The sequence below is a fragment of the Pan troglodytes genome, chromosome 19, assembly GCF_028858775.2.
Source record: "Pan troglodytes isolate AG18354 chromosome 19, NHGRI_mPanTro3-v2.0_pri, whole genome shotgun sequence".
In the NCBI taxonomy this organism is placed as follows: Eukaryota; Metazoa; Chordata; class Mammalia; order Primates; family Hominidae; genus Pan; species Pan troglodytes.
Window position 1 is genome coordinate 45,611,641 of NC_072417.2, and position 26,248 is coordinate 45,637,888.

Consider the following 26,248-nt stretch of genomic DNA (forward strand, 5'->3'; position numbering starts at 1 on the left):
GGCTCATGCCTGTAATCCCAGCACTTTGGGAGGCCAAGGTGGGTGGATCACTTGAGGCCAGGACTTTTGAGACCAGCTTGGTCAATTTGGTAAAACCCCATCTCTACTGAAAATACAAAAATTAGCTGGTGGGCCCCTGTAGTCCCAGCTACGTGGGGGGCTGAGGCAGGAGACTTGCTTCAACCTGGGAGGCGGAGTTTGCAGTGAGCCGAGATCGCACCACTGCATTCCAGCCTGGGGCAAAAGAGTGAGACTCTGTCTCAAAAAAAACAAAAACAAAAACAAAAACAAAAAACAACTGTGTGAGGAACCACTTTAATTTGCCACCTAACTCATCAAGATCAGGAAGATTGTCTTAGATCAGGATACAGTTTTAAACATTAAGTACCTGCAAGCCATGTTTCTCCTCAGCCAGTAGTCTTCCATACTCAGTAATTAGCTGCTTCTTCGCTCACCATTTAAAACATATACAGCAAACAGACAAGATTACGGTCCCATACTACCACCCAGGTTAAACACTTCGGTGTTACTACACTACAGAGCAATAAACACACAGCTCATAGTCACCCAATAATTGCAGAATTGAAAGCAGTTACGTTACCACTATTCAGGCAGCCTCAATCAAAACTATTTCTCCAGCAATCTTTGATTAGGCCTAGGCAGGCATATTTGTAAAGAAAATCCCTGCAATCACTTGAGCCCAGGAATGATACAGTGAGCTGTCATGGTGCCACTGTATACCAGTCTGGACTACAGAGCAAGACCATCTTTAAAAAAGCCTGGATATCCAACTTTTTGAGATGGAGTCTTGCTCTGTCACCAGGCTGGGGTGCAGTGGCACCATCTCAGCTCATTGCAACCTCTGCCTCCCAAGTTCAACTGATTCTCCTGCCTCAGCCTCCTGAGTAGCTGGGACTACAAGCAGGCGACACCACGTCCAGCTAATTTTTTTTAGTAGAGAGAGGATTTCACCATGTTGGCCAGGAGAGTCTTGATCTCTTGACCTCGTGATCCGCCCGCCTCGGACTCCCAACAGACTTTAAATTCGAGCTTCAGAAAGTTTGCCATTAGTCCAGGATCCTAACTTGTAATGACTTACAGCAAAGAAGGCTCTTACCCCTCAGCCCACCCAAGTGTATACCAGAGTCAAGTGACTTAACTTTGGGCACATTACCAATCTCAAAATTAAATCCCTCCCTAGACATTTTCACCAGTTTTAAGTGTACCCACACATCACTAGAGAATTTCATGACAAAACACCAAGTACGCTACCATTCAGCGAAACCTTTATTAACATTTTGAACAGGTTCAGCTATTACTGAAACTTGTAATTTCTAAACCTAAGTTGGGGCAAATGGCTATAGTGCAGAGTAATGCCATCAATGGGCACTGCTAATGCAAGACTGAAGAATTAACAGCCACCCCTCAGGCGCAGGACCAGGTGCAGGGTCGACTCCTTCTGGATGCTGTAGTCAGAAAGAGTGCGGCCATCTTCCAACTTCTTGCCTGCAAAGATGAGCCTCTGCTGATCGCGGGGGGATGCCTTCTTCATCCTGGATCTTGGCTTTCACATTTTCGATGGTGTCACTGGGCTCCACCTCCAGGGTGATGGTCTTTCCGGTCAGGGTCTTCACGAAGATCTTCATACCACCTCTCAGACGCAGGACCAGGTGCAGGGTCGACTCCTTCTGGATGTTGTAGTCAGAAAGAGTACCGCCATCTTCCAGCTGCTTGCCTGCAAAGATGAGCCTCTGCTGATGGGGGGGATGCCTTCTTTATCTTGGATCTTGGCCTTCACATTTTCGATGGTGTCACTGGGCTCCACTTCCAGGGTGATGGTCTTGCCGGTCAGGGTCTTCACGAAGATCTGCATACCACCTCTCAGACGCAGGACCAGATGCAGGGTCGACTCTTTCTGGATGTTGTAGTCAGAAAGACTGCGGCCATCTTCCAGCTGCTTGCCTGCAAAGATGAGCCTCTGCTGGTCACGGGGATTGCCTTCTTTATCTTGGATTTTGGCCTTGACATTTTCGATAGTGGCACTGGGCTCCACTTCAAGGGTGATGATCTTGCCGGTAAGGGTTTTCACGAAGATCTGCATTTTGACCTAGATTAAAAGTAAAACATAAGCATGTCATCTCAGGATCATTGTATTTCTTGCTTTTACATCTAATATGCTTCAAAGTTAGCAACTACTCCTTCAAAATGCCTTAAACATGGTAACATTCCGCAAACCTCCCCTGATTTTTATGAGGCTAAGTCACTTAATACAAAATTCGTCACTCAAGGTTTCAACGTCAACAGTGGAGAATCCAGAGCGCTCTCTAACCAAGCGTCCACAACTTTCTCCACTACCTGTTCCGGATATTCAAACTCCCCTGACCGAACTCCAACCTGCCTCAAACCTAAGCACGGTGTTAGGTAAACTGAAAACAAAACCGAACCCACAAGACTCGCGAAGTAAAAATCCCATTGAAACACAAGAAGGGACACCATTCTCATACTGGGATTCCAAATTTAGGGTTTCCAGAAGCCACACAAACTACCTCTTTTCCGCCTTCCTCCCAAGTAAACGCGACGGAATCGCTGTCGGTTAATGTCTGTTAGTTTCTGTCGGCGTGTGCGCGTGCACGTGCGCGTGCCAACTGCCCTCGCCCCACCTTAGGTCAACAAGGCCTACTCTCCCAGAAAGGCCGGGCGTCGCGTCACCTCGCCCTCCCCTCCCCTCAGCGGCCCACCCAACCCCAAGAAGCCTCCAGCTTGACCTCACCCATTCCCCCCTCTCACGCCCCCCCCTCTCACGCCCCCCCCCCTCACGCCCCCGCAGGTCTTTAGGGCTGTGGGCCAGTACCTGTTAGTGGATACGAGGATGCTGCGAATCACGTCCAGCCACAGGAACACCGCAACAACCTCCCCCATCAAAGCCAGTCGTGCCTGAATGCTCCGGTTTGGCAGAGCGCAAATTTGTGCAAGGTGTGTCGCGTTAACACTTCTTACATAGACACAGTCTCCGTGCGCCACTGAAAGTAGTTCGCCGCGTCCAACATCCCCAGATGCAGTTTAGGCTTTTCAACTGAGCCCCAAATTCCCATAGCGTAAGAAAGGATCCTAACAAATTATGTCCCTTCTCCTCTATGCACTTCTCTTCTTTAGGAAAATATAAGAAAATTATTGGGCGGATGAATTCGAGTTAAAGAAACCTTCCTCGAAAGCTCTGGAAACTTTCTTGCAGCGCCAGCACTGATTGGTTAGGCCTGCGAAGGCGAGGTCGGCGCTGATTGGTGGGGGATGCGGTGGCTCTGTTGTTCCTGGGCTCCGCCTTGGGTGGTTTAGCCCCGAGGTTGCTAAGTAACTGAGTGTGCGTGTGCGGCACAGGAGCGCCTTCCTGAAACAGGGTATTTCCGGCGAGAAAAAGAGGGGTTTTTTTTTCTTTAAAAAAAATTTTTTTTTTTTCCTGAGACGGAATTTTCGCTCGTTTCCCAGGCTGGAGTGCAATGGCGCAATCTCGGCTCACCACAACCTCGCCTCTGGGGTTCAAGCGATTTTCCTGCCTCAGCCTCCCAAGTAGATGGCATTACTGGCATGCGCCACCACGTCTGGCTAATTTTTTGTATTTTTAGTAGAGACCAGGTTTCACCATTTTGGTCAGGCTGGTCTCGAACTCCTGACCTCAGGTAATTCCACCCGCCTCGGCCTCCCAAAGTGGTCCGTCGTGCCTCAGAAGCGGGATGGAGTGGCACCCGATGTCGCAACAGCTGGTGGTGATTCTGAAGCACAATTCCCTCTCCCATGTTTTAAAAAACACGCACCCCTTGTCGGGCACAGGGGCTCACGCCTGTAATCCCAGCACTTTGGAAGGCCGAGGCAGGTGAATCACGAGGTCAGAAGTTCAAGACCAGCATGGCCAAGATGGTGAAACCCTGTCTCTACTAAAAATACAATAAAGTTAGCTGGGTGTGGTGGCGGGCACCTGTAGTCTTCGAGAGGCTGAGGCAGGAGAATGGCGTGAACCCAGGAGGCGGAGCTTGCAGTGAGCTGAGATTGCACCACTGCACTCTAGCCTGGGCAACAAGAGCAAAACTCCGTCTCAATAAATCATTCAATCAATCAATCAATAAAGGAAGCAAGATTTAAGGAGACAGGAAAAGTAACTGTGAACAGAGGTACGCACACATGCGAAAGCCAGGCTGAAGCTGCATGTGGTGGTGCACACCTGTAGTTGCAGCTACTCTGGAAGCTGAGGACCACATGAGCCTAGGAGTTTTGAGACTGCAGTGAGCTATGGTGGTGTCATGCATTCCACCCTGGGAGACACAGCGAGACCCCCATGTCAAAAAACAAACAAACAAACAAACAAAAAAAAAATTGGCTGAATTGGAGGCTTTTAATGGGAAGAAGTAATGAAGAGATCAGAAAGGTATGTTGAGGATAGAATGGACGGTCTTGGATATTAGGCTCAGGAATTTGGCCTTTATTTTGTAGGCATTGGGAAGCTGTGACCACCTCTGAACAGGATGAATAAAGCCTGGCCTGATATAGTCTTTTGATTGGTTGCCATCTCCCTCTCTTCTTAACTTCGCATTGCTCCATATTACTATCATATTAACTTTCTTCAAACATTCCTGCCATTACCAAATACTGAGTACAAATAATGGCAAATGCTTAATAAATATTTGCTCTTTTCTTTAGGAAAATTAATCATGAAATGATTTGTGAGGTAGACTAGACAAGGAAAAAGAACAGGGAGAAGAAATAAAGATCTCAGAACAAAGGTCTCTGAGAAAAAAAAAAATTGGAAAAAAAAGTCCGAGTGTGGTGGCTTACACCTGTAATCCCAGCACTCTGGGAGGCCAGGACGGGTGGATCACCTGAGGTCAGGAGTTCAAGATCAGCCTGGCCAATATGGTGAAACCCCGTCTCTACTAAAAACACAAAAATTAGCTGGGCGTGGTGTCGGGCACCTGTAATCCCAGCTACTTGGGAGGCTGAGGCAGGAGACTGGCTTGAGCCCAGGAGGCAGAGGTTGCAGTAAGCTGAGATGACACCATTGCACTCCAGCCTGGAAGACAGAGTGGGACTCTATCTCAAAAATGAAAAACAAACAAACAAAAGAAATATAGATGGCCAGGCCACGCAAGGGGGCTCACAGCTGTAATACAGCACTATGGGAGGCTGAGGCAGGAGGATTGCTTGAGTCCAGGAGTTCAAGACCAGCCTGGGCAATATGTTGAGACCCCGCCCCCCCCATCTCTAGAGGAAATAATAAAATACAACAAAAATGGCAGTTTCTCAGTTTGCTGTGCTGGGGTTCTCTGTGGTCATTGCCTCTTCAGAATCACTGATGGCCAGGTTCACTCCTCAAGACTGGAAGGAGCACCCACAAGGATGGGATTTTCGAGGCCAGAACTCCAGGTATTTTTAATTTTTTTTTTTTAATTTTAAAATTATACAGGGGCCAAGCACAGTGGCTCACACCTGTAATTCCAGTACTTTGGGAGAACATGGCAAAACCCTGTCTCTACTAAAAATACAAAAAATCAGGCCAGGCACGGTAGCTCATGCCTGTAATCCCGGCACTTTGGGAGGCCAAGGCAGGTGGATCATCTGAGGTCAGGAGTCTGAGACCAGCCTGGCCAACATGGCGAAACCCCGTCTCTACTAAAAATACAAACATTAGCCAGGCATGGTGGCATACACTTTTAATCCCAGCTACTAAGGAGGCTGAGGCAAGAGAATTGCTTGAACCTGGGAAGTAGTGGTTGCAGTAAGTCAAGATTGTGTGCCATTGCAATCCAGCCTGGGTGACAGCAAGACTCCTTCTCAAAAAATAAATAAATAAATAAATTAGCTGGGTGTATTGTTGCTCACCTGTAGTCCCAGTTACTCAGGAGGCTGAGGTGGCAGGATCACCTGAGCCAGGGAAGTTGAGGCTGCAGTGAGCTGTGATTGCACCATTGCACTACAGCCTGGGTGACAGAGCGAGACTCTATCTTAAAAAAAAAAAAAATTTTTTTAGAGATACGTGATCACAGCTCACTGTAATCTCGAACTCCTTACTTCACGCAATCCTACCACCGCCTACAGGTGTGTACCACCACACCTGGCTAATTTTTTAAATTTTTTTTGTAGAGACGGGGTCATGCTCTGTTGCCCAGGCTGGCCTCAAACTCCTGGCCTCAAGTGAGCCTCCTGCCTTGGCCTCCCTAAGTGCTGGAATTATAGGTGGGAGCCACTGCACCTGGTTGCATTTTTTTATTTAACTACATCTTGATCTTTTCATATCAATATACATATCCTCATTATTAACTGTTATGTAGAATAGCATAGTGTGGGCATAGTTTATTTAGCTATTCTTTTTTTCATGGAAATGATGATTGTTTCCAGTTTTTTTGCTATTACCAAGAGTGTTGACAGTGAACATTCTTGTACATACCTCTTTAAACATACATATGTGTATTATTTGAGAATAGAGAAGTGGGGTTGCTGAGCTGAAACATATGCATTTTTTTTTTTTTTGAGATGGAGTTTCACTCTTGTTGCCCAGGCTGGAGTGCAATGGCATGACTTGGCTCACTGAAACCTCTGCCTCCCTAGTTCAACCAATGATTCTCCAGCCTCAGCCTCCCAAGTAGCTGGGATTACAGGCACCCGCCACCACGCCCAGCTGATTTTTTTTTGTATTTTTGGTAGAGACAGGGTTTCACTATGTTGGCCAGGCTGTTCTCCAACTCCTGAACTCATGATCCACCCACCTCGGCCTCTCAAAGTGCTGGGATTACAGGCGTGAGCCACCACGCCTGGCCGAGTTTTAATTTTTGATTGAGTCAAATTTATTAGTCTTTTTTTTTTTTTTTTGTCTTAATGGCTCTCTGATTTGGGTTTTCTGGGTTTTTTGTGATTTATTTTTTCTTTTCTTTTTTTTTTTTTTGAGATGGAGTCTGGCTCTGATGCCCAGGCTGGAGTGCAATGGCATGATCTCGGCTCATTGCAACCTCCATCTCCCGGGTTCAAGCCATTCTCCTGCCTCAGCCTCCTGAGTAGCTGGGATTAAAGGCGTGGCCACCATGCCGGGCTAATTTTTGTATTTTAGTAGAGACAGGTTTTCACCATGTTGGCCAGGCTGGTCTTAAATTCCTGACCTCAGGTGATCTATCAGCCTCAGGCCTCCCAAAGTGCTGGGATTACAGGTGTGAGCCACCGCATCTGGCTGTGATTTATTTCTTGTTCAAGAATATCTTTCTGGGACTAGGTGTGGTGGCTCACACCTGTAATCCCAGCACTTTGGGATGCCACATGAGGAAGGCCACTTGAGGCCAGGAGTTTGAGACCAAACTGGGCAATACAGGGAGACCTCATATTTGCAAAAACATTTAAAAAATTAGCTTAGCAGGGCCGGGTGCAGTTGCTCATACCTGTAAGCCCAGCACTTCGGGAGGCCGAGGCAGGCGGATCACGAAGTCAGGCGATTGAGACCATCCTAGCCAACATGGTGAAAGCCCGTCTCTACTAAAAATACAAAAAAATTAGCCGAGTTGTGGCGGGCTTCTGTAGTCCCAGCTACTCGGGAAGCTGAGGCAGGAGAATGGCGTGAACCCAGGAAGCGGAGCTTGCAGTGAGCCGAGATCCTGCCACTGCACTCCAGCCCAGACAACACATCGAGACCCCACCTCAGGAAAAAAAAAAAAAAAATAGCTTAGCAGCGCAATGGCTCACGCCTGTAATCCCAGCACTTTGGGAAGCTGAGGCAGGTGGATCACCTGAGGTCGGGAGTTCGAGACCAGCCTGACCGACACGGAGAAACCCCGTCTCTACTAAAAACACAAAATTAGCCGGGCATGGTGGCACATGCCTGTAATCTCAGCTACTTGGAAGACTGAGGCAGAAGAATCGCTTGAACACGGGAGGCAGAGGGTGCAGTGAGCCCAGATTGCACCATTGCACTCCAGCCTAGGCAACAAGAGTGAAACTCCGTCTCAAAAAAAAAATTAATTAATTTAAAAAATAAATAAAAAATTAGCTTAGCATGGCACATGCCTGAGTCCTAGCTATGCAGGAGGCTGAGGTGGGATGATAGCTTGAGCCAAGGAATTCAAGGCTGCAGTGAGCTGTGATCAAGCCACTGGACTTCAGCCTGGGAGACAGAGCAAGACGCTGTCTCAAAAAAAAAAAAAAAAATTCTTCCTTACCCAAGCTTATAAACATATTTACTTATATTTTCTTCTACTACTTTTACAGACTTTTGTTTGTTTATTTGGTTTTGTTTGTTTGTTTGTTTAAGATGGAGTCTCCCTCTGTTGTCCAGTCTAGAGTTCAGTGGTGCAATCTCAGCTCACTGTAACCTCCACCTGCTGGATTCAAGCAATTCTCCTGCCTCAGCCTCCTAAGTAGGTGGGACTACAGGCACATGCCACCATGACTGGCTAATTTTTTGTATTTTTAGTAGAGACAGGGTTTCACCATGCTGGCCAGGCTGGTCTCAAACTCCTGACCTTGTGATCCACCCACTTCAGCCTCCCAAAGTCCTGGGATTACAGGCGTGAGCCACCACACCCATATGTGTTTTTTAACCATATAGTTCTTTGATCTACAAAGAAATTTCCCCAACCTTGCTAGAGAGGTTGACATTCAAATTCAGGCAATTCAGAGAACTCCTGTGAGACAGTGGAAAAGACAACCATCCCCAAAACGCATAATCATCAGATTCATCAAGGTCAATGTGAACGAAAAAATATTAAAGCAGCTATAGAAAAGGGTTAGGTCACTTACAAAAGGAACCCCATCAGACTACAGCAGACCTTTCAGCAGAAACTCTGCCACGCAGAAGAGATTGGGAACCTATATTTAGCATTTGTAAAGAAAAAAATCCAACCAAGAGTTTCAGATCCTGCCAAACTAAGCTTCAAAAGTGAAGGGGAAATAAAATCCTTTTTGGATTTGCAAATGCCAAGGGAATTCATTACCACCAGACCAGCCTTGCAAGACATCCTTAAGAAACCCATTATATCAACCACACTCCAAAACCACATCGCAATAAAATAGAAATTTATACCAAGAATCTCTTTCAAAACCATATAATTACATGCTAATTAAACAACCTGCTCCTGAACGACTTTGGGGAAAATTTAAATTAAGGCAGAAATGAAAAAAAGTATTTGAAACAAATGAAAACAAAGATGCAACATACCAAAATCTTTGGGGCACAGCTAAAGCCATGTTAATTTGAAAGGTTATAGTGGAAAACACCCATGTGAAAAAGTTAGAGATCTGAAATTGGCAACCTAAAATCACACCTAGGGAGACGAAAATAACCAGTAGCATATTAAAAAGCTAATCCAGCAGCTTTATTCCTGGAATGCTAGGTTGTTGCAATATATAAAAATTAATAAATGAGATTTATTACATAAATAGAAATAAAAATAAAAACCACATGATTATCTCAAAAGACATAAAAAGGACTTTCGATAAAATTCAAAAACACTTAATATTAAATACCCTCAAAAAACTAGGCATTAAAGGAACATATCTCAAAATAATAAGAGCTATCTATGGCAAATCCACAGCCAACCCCATACAGAATGGGCAAAAACTGGAAACACTCCCCTTGAGAACTGGGATAAGACAAGGATGTCCACTCTAACCACTCCTGTTCAATATAGTACTAGAAATTCTAAACACAGCAATCAGGCAAGAGCAAGAAATAAAAGATATCCAAATAGGAAAAGAAGAATTCAAACTCTCTTTGCTAATGACATGATTCTATTGCAAAATACTAAAGAGTCTACCAAAAGGCTCCTAGAATTGATAATCAATATAAGTAAAGTTTCAGGATACAAAATCGATGTGTAAAAATAAGTAGCATTTCCATACACCAACAACATCTATGCTAAGAGTTAAGAGTGAAATCAAAAACACAATTCCACTTACAATGGACTCAAAGAAAATGAAATACCTAGGAATACAGCTAACCAAGGAGGTGAAAGATCTCTACAAGGAGAACTACGAAACGCTGCTGAAAGAAATCAGAGGTAACAAATAAATAGAAAAAACATTCCATGCTCATTGATTGGAAGAATCAATATCATAAAAATGGCCACAGTGCCTAAAGCAATTTGCATTGCTATTCCTATCAAACTACCAATGTCATTATACACGGAATTAGAAAAAAATGATTTTAAAATTCATAAGGCACTAGAAAAGAGCCCAAATAACCAAAACAATGCTAAGCCAAAAGAACAAAGCCAGAAGCATCACATTACTCAACCTCACATCATATTATAAAGCCACAGTAACCAAAATAGCTTGATGTTGCTACAAAAATAGACACACAAACGAATGGAACAGAATAGAAAAATCAGAAATAAAGCCACACACCTATAACTATCTGATCTTCAACAAGGCTAACAAAAACAAGCAATGGGGAAAGGACTCCCTTGCAATAAATGATGCTGAGGTAACTGGAATTCAATCGCACACATGTTATAAAGGAGTTTAAAGTGTTACTGAAAATATGTAATAATATAAATAAATTGCTCTCTATTTTTAAGGAGCTAAATCAGGTAATTTTAGTAAATATGAATTTCCAGTTTGAAGACATTGTTTTAAACACAAACATCTGCATCTGTTTCTTCTGAGAGTTAGAAGGGGAAATAATAGCAAAAGTATTTTAAGCAAAGAAAAAACAGCATAATGGTAACTGTCAATTGGCCTTAACAAGTAAAATCCTAAAGTGGCAGTATGGACAGCTGAGCAGCAAAGTGACGTGCACTGTGGAACATTTGCAGGGTTCAGTAATTGGCAACATGAGGTAGGTTAGGAGAAAGGGTGAAAATTGGAAGATTGCTTGAAAGTTGGATTTTCTACTTCAAGCAATCAGAAGAGGCTGTCTCTCATTATCTTAGAAAATTGAAATTTATTACCCATCGAGGTAGAAAAAGTATCTGGACCACAATGTTTCTGGCCACAGTTCTATCACAATTGAGAGGAAGAATACCACACAAATAGGAAGTAGGGGCAGCTAAAGAGTGAAAGATTTATATTTTCAGAAACCTGATTATTCCCTCAAAAATGACCTGATACATTGGCTCTGGGTATTTTCCAGTAATATTGTCTTGCTAGGTCACCACATGTGCAATCCACAAACAGCATGCATGTGTAAAAATTCTCAAATAAGATTTAATGACTCCGTCTTAAACATGAGTCAAGATCACAGATACGAAAGGAATGTTCTAATATTAAACAGAAAAACTTAAAGAAAGCAACTTGGAAAAAACAGAGACTGTGAAGATAGGTAACTAAAAATAAAATAGAAACAGAAAAAAGCAAAAACTTTCATCACCATTTCAGAGATAAAAGAAATGCTATCATGTCTGTGAAACAAGATTATGGTACTACATAAATACTCAGAGAACAAAAGAATTTTTAAAATTAAATATATGAGCAGAGAATTGAAATTTAGTAGAAAGACTGAAAGATATTATTGTGACACTCTAAGAACAAAAGTGAAACTTAAAATTGCAAACCAGACCAGAACTTTTGTAGACCATATATATGTATGTAATATAGACAAATTATACATGATAAATATATGTATATTGATATATGCTTATATATAACTATATATAAAATTTGTTAAAGTGTAAAGAAAAGCACAATAATACTATACTTAATTTTAGCAACCAGTGATTCATGAATAAGGCTGCTGTAAACCAAAAGTGGCTGTGCTGAAGGAATGCCAGGGGAAGGCTTTTATACAGAGAACATGGAAGTAAAGTAATGACAATTTTTGAGTCATTAAAGTCAAATATATTAACATCATTATCAATCCAAAAATAGACCAATAAAGCCTTATTTTGTCTATCCTGCTGCAACATTCATAACTATAATTAATTGATGGCTTTTGATTGGTTAGCCTTAAATGTTAGTTTTCTTTAATATGGGTATATAAGAGAGATAGCTCAAGTTAAATTATGTTTACAAACCAAGCAAGATTAATATAATATCACTAATGAGGCCTTAATGGGTTTGTCTACTCAGGGGTTCTCCAGTTCTGGTCTCCATTTTACTTTACGCTAACTACATATATGTACACATACATGCACACACGCACACATGTATATACATGTTATACCTATATGTATACATATACATTGTATAACATAAACATATGTATATATAGATACGTTATATACCATAATTTTAATATACATTAATAAAATACCCCTGATGTATATTATATAGAATATAATAATGTAATGCATAATATATATGCATTGATAACATTAATATATATTTTAATATATTATTGAATATATAGTTAATATACTGTAAATTTAATTTAATAATGTAATACTTAAAAAGAACACAGATATAATAGAGAGTAGACAATCATTGAACAAATAATTTAAATTTCTAAGTTGCAAGGCCCCATTGAGAGACAAAAAATGGATGAAAATAGATCCATTCTGGGGCAAATAAGCCTGAAATTTAAGATTACTTGGGAAAAAGAGAATATCCTAGGTGAATTCAAAGCGGAAAAGCTAATATAGTAATGATAAAAAGTTAAATTGACACTGGATTTCTCAACAGCATCTCTGAAGCTGAGAGAGAATGATGCAATGACTTTAACTTCTGAAGCAAATTTGATTTCCAAACTTAAATTATGTCCCATGCTAACAATTATTTGAAAGTTAAGTGTAGATTTCAGATGTACAAGGTCTCAGAAATCTTAACTCCTATGGACTTTAAGAAACTACAGTAGAGCATATAACAAAACAAAGGAGATACCAAGAAAGGAAATAATATGCAATTCTGAACAAAAGGTAATCCAGCACCAAAGTAGGGAATGGGTAGAAGCCACGTGACACTGTCAAGATCCTCCTTCAGTACAGGATTATGTGTTACTCCCAGTGCTGGGAGGGCCACCTGCAAACAGCCCTGAGCTGCCAGCCTTTTGAGAGTGCCTTAGCTGAAGGGAGGAGCTGGCCACTCACCGTACCTTGGGATAGCTGTGTACTTTTGTTTATAATCCCTATATTTCTAAATGTCATGCTTATACTCTCATTGCTCCTTGGTTTTTCTGTTTTTGTCATTAAAACAGAGCTAGGGTTGGCTACTGTGTTTTGTTTTTGTAATAGATAAATTTTGTAGATTATTTGATTCTTCAAAATGTATGTATGTTTAAAAATCAAGCTTACAATGTAATGCATTATCGTGATCAAATTGGAGTCACTGGGATATATATCACCTCACACATTTATAATTTATTTTTATTAGAAAAATTCCCATTTCATTCTTTTAGTTATTTTGAAATATACAATAAACTATTATTAACTATAGTCACCCTATTGTGCCAGAACACTAGGTTGTATTGTTTCTATCTTTTATTTTTTACCCATTAACCAATATCTCCTCATCTTCTCCTCCCCACAACCCTTCCAGCCTCTGGAAACCACTATTCTATTCTTTATTCAAGATTTTAACCTTCTTAGCTTTCACATATAAGTGAGACCATGCAATATTATAAAGTTAAAATAAAAAATTAAATAACTTATATCAAACGGGTATAAAAATGGTGACCTAAATGAAATAAGTCATGAGGTAAAAGGCATTTTCATCCCTTTTGCATTACTAAAAAGGGTGGCTATTCTAAACATCACTAAGAGTAAAGACATTTCCTGATATAAAGATGTTTCCAGAGTTTACTAAGTAGAAAAAAATTTATTGCTTCATACCTGCTTTACATATTTAGAGTTTTCATAATCATTAATCTGATATATAAGAAATGAGTTACTTGCCTAAAAAAACTGTAGACAGTTTTGTTGAAACAGCAGCATAGCATATTATTTGTAGCAACTCTACAATATGGTAATAATTTTATTATTCCTTTACTCTTCTTGATGATATAAAACACTTTTTGGTGAGTATATGCTCCTCTAGAAAATCAAACACATATAACTATACAATTATGATAATAGTTTCAGAGACTAAACTTTTTATTATAGATGAAGAGTTAACTCGAGCGAGGTCTTTTGTGTGCGTGGGTTAAGGGCACATTCCTAAAAAAGTCTATAAAAAGTATCAAAAAGTACCAAATCCAGTTGTATAAGTGTGTGTGTGTGTGTGTGTTTGGACCCAAATATGAAATGCAAATTTTGTGATAACTCTTTTCGTACCATCTCTCCCTGACCCACTGTACTTCCTAAGTTCTTATGTAGCTTCTGCCCCCACCCAACACTATGTATCCCGAAAGATTTGTATACTGCCTGATGATATGTTCCATTTTTAATTATTTTATATGCAGTATCAATGTATTGGCCCACATTATATTCAAACTCTGAATTTATAAAAGTGAGAAAAAGACACCCCTACTAGCGGGCAACTTTCATTGCAGTACTGTTCGGATGTTATTCTTTAACAAGCCAATGGATATCTCCGTTTTTTAATATTGCCTAACATAAATATGTTCTATAAATTGCAATAATATATCTAAAATTTCAGTTGTCTGATGGCATATGATGGCATATATATGTATATATATGACTAGCAACGGATTAACTACTGGGAGTTTTCCTCACTACAGAAGTAGCCCACTCATTCTCAAGATAAAGATGTTGAAAAGAAGATGAGTACAAAAACTGATATTTTATAATTTTCCTATTGTAAAGCACACATTTATTTAATGTGTTTTTCCCTGAAGCTTTGTACTCATTTTTTTTTGCATGTAACTTGATCCAAACAGTTTACAAAAACCAATTAGTTGAGATTTTTATATATTGTCTGATTTAGAGCCATTAACCCATTTTAGTGTCTCAGGTTCACAATTTCTAAGACAAGGGTAAAAATAATCACACACTGAGTGATATTTAATGGCTAATAAAAGTACCATTTGAAAAGAGAATTAGTAGTATAACCTTTAAGCTCAGGCTCTCTTAGGTGTGATATGTAGCCTTAGGAGAAATAGTTTGCAATTAATTGTGTAATTTCAAGTTTTGTCTTTTCATCACTGTGTTCCCTTTTCAGAGAGTCAGCTACGTAATTACAGACTCAGATGAACACAGATACTTGTGACAAGTAACTATAACCAATAAACTCCAGAAAACTGCTTTTATATCTTTTACTTATTTTTCTGTTTTGTCTTTCTCATTCCCCAAGAAAGGTGAGAGTAATTTATTTGTCCCATCAGAGTATTTTATGTCATTATTATTTCAGACTATCATGACAAGCAGGCTAGAGGTTGAGAATTAAGTTTGAATAAAGTTTGAAATGACATTATAATTTTAATTAATATATTTGATAAAAATATGACTTAAAATGTGTTCTCTTGAAATGAGCATTTTTCATAAAAGAATACAGGAACAACTCACATGTGTTTAAAATTCTATTAAAAGAGGAACGAACTTTTTTATTTGGTTATAATAAACAGGCCAGATAATGTATTAATATGTAGTAATTTTAACCTTCCTAAGACTTTAAAATAATCTGAAATATTTGCATCAAAAGCATACAACTGTGGACAATGGTATCAAAACGATATAGAAAAGCAGAGCTGAGCACTTTCAAATTATAAATAAAATTTTCTTACAAATGGAAACACATTTGAAAAAAGATTATTATGACCACTGATCTCTCTATTAGTCAACATAATAAACCAAGACCGATCACTGTTTACTGTTCATTTAGACCAGGTTACATATATGACAAAGTTACTTGCCTATCTGAATATTAGGTACAAAGTTACAGTTAGACAGGAAGAATAACTTCTAGTGTTTTATCACACAGTAGGTGAAAATAGCTGACAATAATGCTTTGTATGTTTCAGGATAACTAGAAGAGATGATCTTGAATGCTATCATCACAAAGAATTGGTAAATGTTTAATGTTAAGGATAAGCTAATCACACTGATTTAATCATTATACAATGTATCCATTACTGAAACATGATACTTTAACTCATAAATATGTACAAATATGTGTCACTTATAAGTAAAATGAAACAACAAAATCCAAAACTGTCTGTTTATTTAAAAGCAAAAAATCCCCCACAAGATGAATGTTATGAGTATTACATATATTACAAATGATACAGCCATTATTTTCAAGGGTAATACTTCTTCTCAGATTCTATTTATATGCTGATTATTTTCTCTAATTCCAGATTCATGTATCATTGTTTTAATTCTGTTTTATAAATGTGTATTTTGCAGTTTTTGTCTACCTCATGAAAGTTCTTTTCAAAAGTCACCATCAAGCAATTCAGAAAAAAGACTTGTTTTAAGTGTAATGTTGGAAAAATTAGCTGATTTTATCTAGTGAATAGGCTGTTATGACTTTGAGGGAAAGAAATAGATACTAATAATACTTTAATAATAATAATAATGAAACGTGACAGACTTATTTACTAGCTGAAAACACTATACGCTATTTCTAATGAGCAAGCTGATTAGATATGATTGAAATAGATTTTACACTTACTAACAAAAAAATTATACTACTTAGAATACATTTTGGAATTTGGGGTCTTTGAATTGCTATTTGATTCTATAATCTCACCATACAGAATATTCTTGATTTATATTTTACATATGTTTTTAAAGTTCACAAGGTCAAGGGTATAAGGTGTTATAACAATAAAATATTTATATTTATCTTATTTAAAGTTGCATATTCTTGTTTGTCTTAATGTTTTCTCCCTCCAGTCTTACTCTCTGCCAGGACTTTTGTTTCACTAACACTGACACTCATTTTTTTATGTGAACTTTTTGGAAATCTTTTACCGTATTGCCATCCCTTAGAGGATAAATCTATCTACCAATGTTATGTTCACAGCTGTTCTTCACCCTGTTGTAGTTTTTCATCCCAGTGTTATCACTTCCTTCTCAACACTCCTTGGCATTAATGCTTTATTCTTCCTTTGCTTCCTTTGCCTAGAATGCTCTCCCCTCCTTCCCACGTTATGCATCTAGTCTAGTGGCATGTCCTTTAACTTTTACAGCATATATAAGGCTTTCCCTTTTCTACGATAACTTTTTTGAAAAATTTATTCAGTGTCAAGTGACTTTGTGGCTTCTTTTCTATTTACTCATACTTTTTTTTACAAGTAACTGTGCATATTTAAATTGTAGAAGTTGGTAGGTCTTATACGTAAAAATGCATTGTATTAACACAGTGAACAAATCCATTACCTTCAAATGTTTTCTCATGTTCCTTTCAGTCTCACTCTCCTAATGCTGCCTAGTTTTCATCCCCAAGGAAGCATTGCCCTGACTTTTGTCAGTATGGAATAGTTTGTGCTCTCTATAATGTTACACACATGAAACCATTTAATATTGTCTTTTTCGGAGGCAGGTAATAGCTTGACTCCTTTTACTTAGTATAATTCTTGAGATTTATCAATGTTGTTGCATGTATGAAGAGTTTTTCTCTTATTGACGAATACTCTTCCATTGTATGGATATGTTCATTTTTTTCACCATTCCCCTATTCATAGACACTTGGGTTATTTCCAGTATTGGGCTACTAGGAAAAAATTAGTTATGAAGATTAGTGTACAAGTTTTTGTATGGACATATATTATCATTTATTTTGGGTTAATATCTAAGGATGAAATAGCTGGCAGGTATTATGTTCAATGTATGAAGATGCTGCCAAACTATTTTCCAAGGTGGTTATAAAGTTTGATTTTTTACCCAAATGTGTGAGAGTTTTATTTGTTCTCCATCCACAGCAACACGGGCTACGATCAATTTTGTTGATTTTAGTTCCAATAATATGTACGGTTTTCTCATGGTCATTTTAAGTTGTATCATCTCATCCCAGTTAAAATGACTTTTATGCAAAAGATAGGCAATAAAGAATGCTGGTAAGGATTTGGAGAATAGAATAATCTCATACACCATTGGCCGGAATGTAAAGTAGTATTACCACTGTGAACAGCTTGGAGGTTTTTTAAAAAAAACTAAAAATAGAACTACCATATCATCCTGCAATACCATTAATGGGTGTACACCCTAAAGAAAGTAAATCAATGCATCAAAGAAATATCTATACTTTCATGTTTATTGCAGCAATAATATTGCAGCAATTGTTTATCGCAGCAAAAATATTGCAGCAATTGTTTATTGCAGCAATATTCACAATAGCCAAGGTATGAAATTGACTTAATTTTCCATCAATAGATGAACGGACAAAGGAGTGTAGTATATATACATAATGGAGCACTATTCAGCCATAGAAATGAATGAGATCCTGTCATTTGCAACAACGTGAATGGAACTGAAGAACATTATGTTAAGTGAAGTAAATTAGGCTCAGAAAGACAAATATTATATCTCTTCACTCATATATGGAAGCTGAAAAAATAAACTCATGGAGATAGAAAGTAGAAAGATGGTTTTCAGTGGCTGAGAAGGGTAGCAGAACAAGGGGATAGAGGGGAAATGGTTAATGGGCACAAAAAATACAATTAGAATGAATAAGATCTAGTATTCAGTAGCACAATAGAGTGACTGTAGATAATAGTCGTTTGCTGTATATTTTAAAATAACTGAAAATGTTCCTAACACAAAGAAATAATAAATAATTGAGGTGATTAATATCCCAGTTACCCTGTTTTGATAATTACACATTGTATGTCACTATCAAAACATCACATGTACCCCATTAATATAGACACTATTATGTACCCATAATAATGAAAAATAAATTGATAACTTTAGCCAATGGAAGGGTTTTATAATTTGCACTTATATTGTTTAAATTTAAAAAAATAAAATATGCTTTTCAAAAACCGTAAGATAAAGAATTAAGCCACAGACAGAGACAGTTTCAAGTAATATTTTTAATAAGAAATTCTCAAAATTCAATAATTATCCATTACTTTGATATAGACCTTCCTCTAATTTGATTCATCTTTTCACTTGCCTGCCTCTTAAAAGATTTACATTCCTTGAAATTAGAGAGTTTTTATATTCTAAAATTTTTTGAGTGATTGTAATAGCCCTCTCATGTAAAAGCCTCCAAAAGTTTGAGAAATGCACATATAATTTGGCGTTGGTTACATAAAATCTATATTTTTACTTATATATTTTATTCTTGTAGTCAATAGTATCAATGAATGATAAAGTTAAAAGGTATATATTCCTATTATGTTTTTTTAAAAATTGCCAGCTAATAGGTAATGGCTTACATATGTAAATATGTATAAAGAAATAGAAGATTGTCTTATTTTTCAAATAATATTTGTGAGTAAAGATATACAAACTGAAATACATCATTAGAAATAGCTCTGATATATTTAGGCATTTGAGTATTATTTTAAACCGGGGGAAAATTTTATGTAATCTCTTCATATTCTTCACTGTAATATTTTAAATAACATTTAACAAGACTGTAATTTATTATTTGAATTGAAATATTGCTTTCTATGGAACTGACTTTTCAACGTCAGTGTAAAATATGGAGACAGGTTGAGAAGTTATTCTGATTGTGGTAATTTGATAGCACAACACGGTGAATACAGTCAACAATAATTAATTGTACATTTTAAAATAACTAAAAGAGTATGGTCAGACTGCTTGTAACACAAAAAAGGATGAATGCTTGAGGTGATGGATATTCCATTTGTCCTGATGTGATTTTGACGCATTGTATACTTATATCAAAATGTCTCACAATATGCCACAGATATAAATACCTATTATGTAGCCACAAAAATAAAAAATAAAATGTTAACAAATTAACACGAGTGCATTTGAGTTAAAATTTAGATGATATAAAGTCATATAGAAATTTTAAAAATCCATCAAAAGTGGCCAGGTGTGGTGGCTAATGCCTGTAATCCCAGCACTTTGGGAGGCCAAGGCTGGTGGATCACAAGGTCAGGAGATCAAGACCATTCTGGCCAACATGGTGAAACCCCGTCTCTACTAAAAACACACACACACAAAAAATTAGCCGGGTGTAGTGGTAGGTGCATGTAATCCTAGCTACTCGGGAGGCTGAGGTAGGAGAATCACTTGAACCAGGGAGTCGGAGGTTGCAGTAACCAAAGATCATGCCACCGAACTCCAGCCTGGCAACAGCGTGAGACTCCGTCAAAAAGAAAAAAAAATCTTCAAAAGTGAGAAGGAACTAGTAACTCTAAGATATATGGAATAGGAAAACCAGTGTTGAAGTCTTCAATTATACCAATGGTTTATTACATAACTCCTGGAGCCAAGATTAAACATAATTCCAGGGCAAAAAAATGTTTATTTATTTTCAAATAAAATAAGATAAAACTCTGACTAAATGTATGAGAATTCTTCACATGAATCACAGGTATCTGACTATGAAAATGAAGCAGACATGCTATTAGCCATTATTGGAAAATGTTACAAAAAATTATCCAAAAATGTTACCCAAAGATGATTAAGAAGTTCTTAGTTTGATTTGGAAAGATGTAATCACCTTGTATTAAACTCTTACTAGATCTTAATACTTAATAATTGAAATTAATAATTTATATAAGCTCCAATGCTATTCAATAAGCATTTTTGATAAGCATCTGGGGTCAAGCTACATTTTGTAGCATCTTTCAGTGTTGTCTAATTTTGCAAATGAAAATATTTTAAGAGAAATTGCTCTAAACTTCCAATGCCAGCCCAAACCATAGTGACTGTTCTGCCAAAACTAAAACATTGGATAACATATGCGAAACAGTAGCTTTCAAGGCATTCACCAAAGGTTGGTAAATACTTTCTTTCAGCTTGCTTGACTAAAAGAACAAATCTACAGCTGAAACCTCTGAGCTTCCCATGGCTTTTCCAACTCCATCTATACCATTTCCCCTCAGAAGTATAAGAACCAGTCCACTGAAGGTTCCTCATTAACCTAATTAATGGTACCTCATTTCTTCTGTTTAATTCACCCCGCTTTGATGTAGGTAGCTGCTTCCTAGTCTTTCTGTAATACCTCAATTCCCGAGTTGGAAACTTCCTAATATTTACATCACGTGAGCATTTCCTTTTCGATTTTTTAGTATTATACTTTTCAGGATTTTCTTGGTCAAGAATAAATGCAGACAGTATATATTTTGCCACTTTTTTCTCTATAATTACAAGTGGAATTTAAATTCTACAAAATTAGTCTCGTAGAGAAAAATATGTTTATTTGTGTCTAACTAACCTTGTTGATTTACCCAGAAAGTATGACTTCCATGTGTTTCTTCCACATCATCAAAGTTCTATAATGCCAACTATTGTACCATCTCCTTATCAGTGTGCAAAGATCCACTCACAGAGGATTTTTCACTGAGTGAATTTGTTTGTTTCTTGGGGGAGAATAGAACAAGTTGATGTTCTCCCATGGGACCTAATAAAACCTTATGAACCTCTCTGCTCTGAAACACTGCACTATTCCAAACCATCTTGGCAATGCTGATGATTTGTAAAAAGCCAGATCAGCTCTAATTCTTAATGAGAATTGTGAGAGAAATATGAATTAAAAGCTTGACTATATGCCATAGTTCAATTTAACATTCATTTCCTGAGTTTCTTAATTCTGGTAAGATTGTGCAATTAACATAATACTACTTAACTCTGGATTCACATAATTTCTATTTTACCTTTAAATTGAAAATATCATGCTTCAGTTAAGTAAGACTCTAAAGTTATAAATTATTTCTTGATACATATCTAAAAATTGAAATAAATCCACAATGGAAAGTTTTCCATAGCTTGAATTTTTTAATATATTTCCAACTGAATTGTAAGTGTATCATTTTTTATATAAAGATTATTTTATTACAATATTTTGCTTTATTTCGTTTTCTCTATTTCTTATGCCTTGGATATGTATTAGACATAAAGATATGCTTTTAGACATAAATTGATATTTTACATTTCTGATATTGATAGGGTCTTTTTAATCATTCTTGCTAGTATTTGGTACTGATTAGCTTCACATCTTTAGATATATTACTTTATGTTTTTATTTCTTTATCTCTAAAATAGAAATAATGGTGGTATCTGCCACAAGATAGTCTACAAGATTCCTGCTTATCTTGCATATTCACTTTACTTTCCCTCCCAAGAAAACTTTCCTTCTCCTAATTTTGTTAAATATTCAAGTTTCTCTAATTAACTATATAATTTCCTGAGAGTTAAAAATAATGCTTTCAGGATAAGGTACTCTCTCAGTCTGCATGACCTTGCACAATTATATCCTTGATTACAACCAAATAATACTCTTTGCTTCAATCAATGTAATGGGAATATAAATATCCAGTAGATTTTGATTCATATTTGGCCCTTAAATATTGGTTGATGAATTGCTACTGATGTTCATAGAAACTCAGAAGACAAATTCATAACACTCTTTTCAGCATGATATTCCTAAATAGTTTCTCTATTTATTCTTTGTCTTCTAAATATAATGTACTTTATGGCAACGGACAAAGAGGGAGAGAGCTTGTGCAGGGGAACTCTTTTTAAAACCATCAGATCTTGTGAAAATTATTCACTATGACAACAACAGCACAGGAAAGTCCTGCCCCCGTGATTCATTTACCTCCCACCGGGTCCCTCCCACAACACATGGCAATTCAGGATGAGATTTGGGTGGGGTCACAGCCAAACCATATCACTCTGCCCCAACCCCTCCCAAATCACATGTACTTACATTTCAAAACCAATCATGCCTTCACAACAGTCCCTCAAAGTCTTAACTCTTCTCAGCGTTAACTCAAAAGTCCACAGTCCAATGTGTAATCCGAGACAAGGCAAGTACCTTCCGCCTATGAGCCTGTAAAATCAAAAGCAGGTTAGTTACTTTCTAGATACAGTTGGGGTAGAGGCATTGGGTAAATACAGCCATTACAAATGGGAGAAATTAGCCAAAACAAACGGGCTACAGGCCCCATGCCAGTCCAGAATGCAGAAGGGCAGTCAAATATTAAATTTCCAAAATCATGTCCTTTGACTCCTTGCCTCACATCCAGGTCATGCTGATGCAAGAGGTGGGTTCCCATGGTCTTGGACAGCTCCACCCCTGTGGCTTTGCAGGGTACAGCCTGCCTCCCAGCTGCTTTTACAGGCTAGCATTGAGTATCTGCAGCTTTTCTCTGTGCATGGTGCAAGCTCTCTGTGGATCTACCATTCTGGGGTCTGGAGGACGGTGGCCCTCTTCTCACAGCTCCACTAAGTAGTGCCCCAGTAGGGACTCTGTGTGGGGGCTCTGACCTCACATTTCCCTTCCACACTGCCCTAGCAGAGGTTCTCCATGAGAGCCTTGCCACTGCAGCAAACTTCTGCCTGGATGCCACCGCATCCAGACATTTTCATACATCCTCTGGAATCCAGGTGGAAGATCCCAAACCTCAATTCTTGACTTCTGTGTACTCACAGGCTCGACACCACGTGGAAGCCACCAAGGCTTTGGGCTTGCACCCTCTGAAGCTATGGCCTGAGCTCTACATTGGCCCCTTTTAGCCATGGCTGGAGCAGCTGGGACCCAGGGCACCAAGTCCCTAGGCTGCACATAGCACCGGGACTCTGGGCACATCCAACAAGACCACTTTTTCTCCTAGGTCTTGGGTCTGTGATGGGAGGGACTGCTGTAAAAACCTCTGACATGCCCTGGAGACATTTTCCCCATTGTTTTGGGGATTAACATTCAGCTCCTTGTCACTTATGCAAATTTATGCAGCCGGCTGGAGTTTCTCCTCAGAAAGTGGGATTTTATTTTCTATCACATTGTCAGGCTGCAAATTTTCCGAACTTTTATGCTCTGCTTCCTTTATAAAACTGAATGCCTTTAGCAGCATCCAAGTCACATCTTGAATGCTTTGCTGCTTAGAAATTTCTTCCACCAGATACCATAAATCATCTCTCTCAAGTTCAAAGTTCCACAGATCTCTAGGGCAGGGGTAAAATGCCACCAGTCTCTTTGCTAAAACATGACAAGAGTCACCTTTGCTCCAGTTCCCAACAGATTCCCCATTTTCATCTGAAACCACCTTGGCCTGGACTTTATTGTCCATATCACTAGCAGCATTTTGGGCAAGGCCATTCAGCAAGCCTCTAGGAGGTTCCAAACTTTCCACATTTTCCGATCTTCTTCTGAGCCTTCCAAACTGTTCCAACCCCTGCCTGTTACCCAGTTTCAAAGTCACTTCCACATTTTTGGGTATCTTTTCTGCAGCGCTGCACTCTTGGGACCAATTTACTGTTATTAGTCACGCTGCTGATGGAGGCATGCCCAGGACTGGGCAATTTACAAAAGAAAGAGATTTAACTCGACTTATGGTTCCACGTTGCTGTTGAAGCCTCACAATCATGGTGGAAGGCAAGGAGGAGCAAGTCACATCATACCTGGATGGCAGCAGGCAAAAAGAGAAAACTTGTGCAGGGGAACTCCTCTTTTTAAAAGCATCAGATCTCATGAGACTTATTCACTATCATAAGTACAGCACAGGCAAGACTTGCCCCCATGATTCAATTACCTCCCAACAGGTCCCTCCCACAACACATGGGATTTCAAGATGAGATTTGGGTGGGGACACAGTGAAACCGTATCAAATGTGATCAGCAAAAGTATCTTGTCTTTGTAATTAAAGAATAAAGAAAAGAGTGTGTGTGTGTGTGTGTGTTTGTGAACTATGAAGATCATTAAAATAGTGAAATTAACTTGTCAACTGTAGTATCATGGAAATTGTGATTCACCAAGAGAGTAAATAACAATTGTACATGCTCTAAATTTATCATCAATATCAAAGCTTTATTCTCTTTTACTGGGCTTATGTAAGAAAATAATGTTTCTAAGCAAGTCATTAAAAAATATAAAGCAAATCGATTAATGCATCTGAGTTGAATGAAGTGATTATTTATTTATTTATTTGAGATGGAGTTTCGCTTTTGTTGCCCAGGCTGGAGTGCAATGACATGATCTTGGCTCACCGCAACCTCTGCCTCCCAGGTTCAAGCAATTCTCCTGTCTCAGCCTGCAGAGTAGCTGGGATTACAGGCATGCACCACCAGGCCTGGCTAATTTTTTTTGTATTTTTAGTAGAGAGGGGGTTTCTCCATGTTGGTCAGGCTGGTCTTGAACTCCTGACCTCAAGTGATTCACCCACCTCGGCCTCCCAAAATGCTGGGATTACAGGCGTGAGCCACCGTGCCCAGCTTGAAGTGATTATTTTTAAGGAAGGTGATAGGATAGTTAAAAACCACACAACTTTCTCATGTTCTGTACCCACCAGCCACTCTGCAATTATCAGTAGGTAGCAAAGCCCTGAACTTGGTCTTACGTCTTATTTTACATACAGCAACAGACTAAACTGTAATCATAGTATCTGCCTCAGGAACCTGCTCCAATTTTAATAAAATTGTGTATTTTATAGTATGGAGTAACTATCGGCTGAGCTTTGATTCTGTGATCTGGTTCCCTTTCAACTTGTGATCTTTTGCGGTGGAATAGATTATATATTTTCCAGTTGCAAGAGGATTAATGAGATCTTCTTTTAAATCATTAATGTAAGGAAAGCTTGGAAAATAATGTGAGCCAAAATTTGGATTATTGTAAGAATCTACACTCTCTTCTTTTAGTTGCATCTTCCACAGCTCCTCTAAGCAAAAGCACCACATTGCATATTATTTCCTGTTGAGCAGGAAAGAAATATAGCATATGGTCATGCTAATGGGAATTGGGAGTAAAAGTTTTGTCCAGGCTTGGACCAGAGCTTATAACAGCAACAACAAAAATAAGAATAACAAGTATCAGGTTGAATTATGAATTCTCTACTGGGGATATATATATATATATACACACACACACACACACACATATATATACATAATATGTATGTATATATATGGTTTTGATTTGTTCATTTTTTATGCAAAGGTAAGCAGTATTGTAAGAAATAAAATCTAGAAACCTAGCAATGAACATGGACTTAAGTGTTTTCCCTTTGCTGTCATCCAACTCTTCAATGAGGCTTTGAAATTTAAAACCACACTTATTTTAATAGCCATGTGTATATATTTCCATTTGTAATATTTTAAATAATAAACTTAAAATATTATAAGTATATTTTAAGTAAATAAACTTGCTTTCTATTTCTTCTTCTTCCCAAATGCATCTCTTCTACCACTAGACTTATACTGACATAAGTTACAGGAAGTGTTTATATTCTTACTATAGAACAATCAGCTGTGCCTCTAGGTTGCTTGAGGCAGATGTCATTCCAACTGACTTGAAAAGTATAATGACC

At 38.3% G+C, this 26,248-nt stretch overlaps 1 long non-coding RNA gene and 1 pseudogene across 2 annotated transcripts in view; one reads left to right on the forward strand and one right to left on the reverse strand.

The window, feature by feature from the left end:
- Positions 1-1,269: 1,269 nt before the first annotated feature.
- Positions 1,270-2,520, reverse strand: LOC107966458 (polyubiquitin-like; annotated as a pseudogene).
- Positions 2,521-2,626: 106 nt separating this feature from the next.
- The window catches only part of LOC107969217 (uncharacterized), a 54,783-nt gene continuing 31,161 nt past the window's right edge, over positions 2,627-26,248 (forward strand). Inside the window, exons 1-2 of one of the 2 annotated variants that reach the window (XR_008540415.2) lie at positions 2,627-2,973; positions 15,818-15,863. This is a non-coding gene — a long non-coding RNA (uncharacterized LOC107969217). The remainder of the gene's footprint in view (positions 2,974-15,817; positions 15,864-26,248) is intronic. The other variant, XR_001710894.3, reaches the window with a different exon arrangement.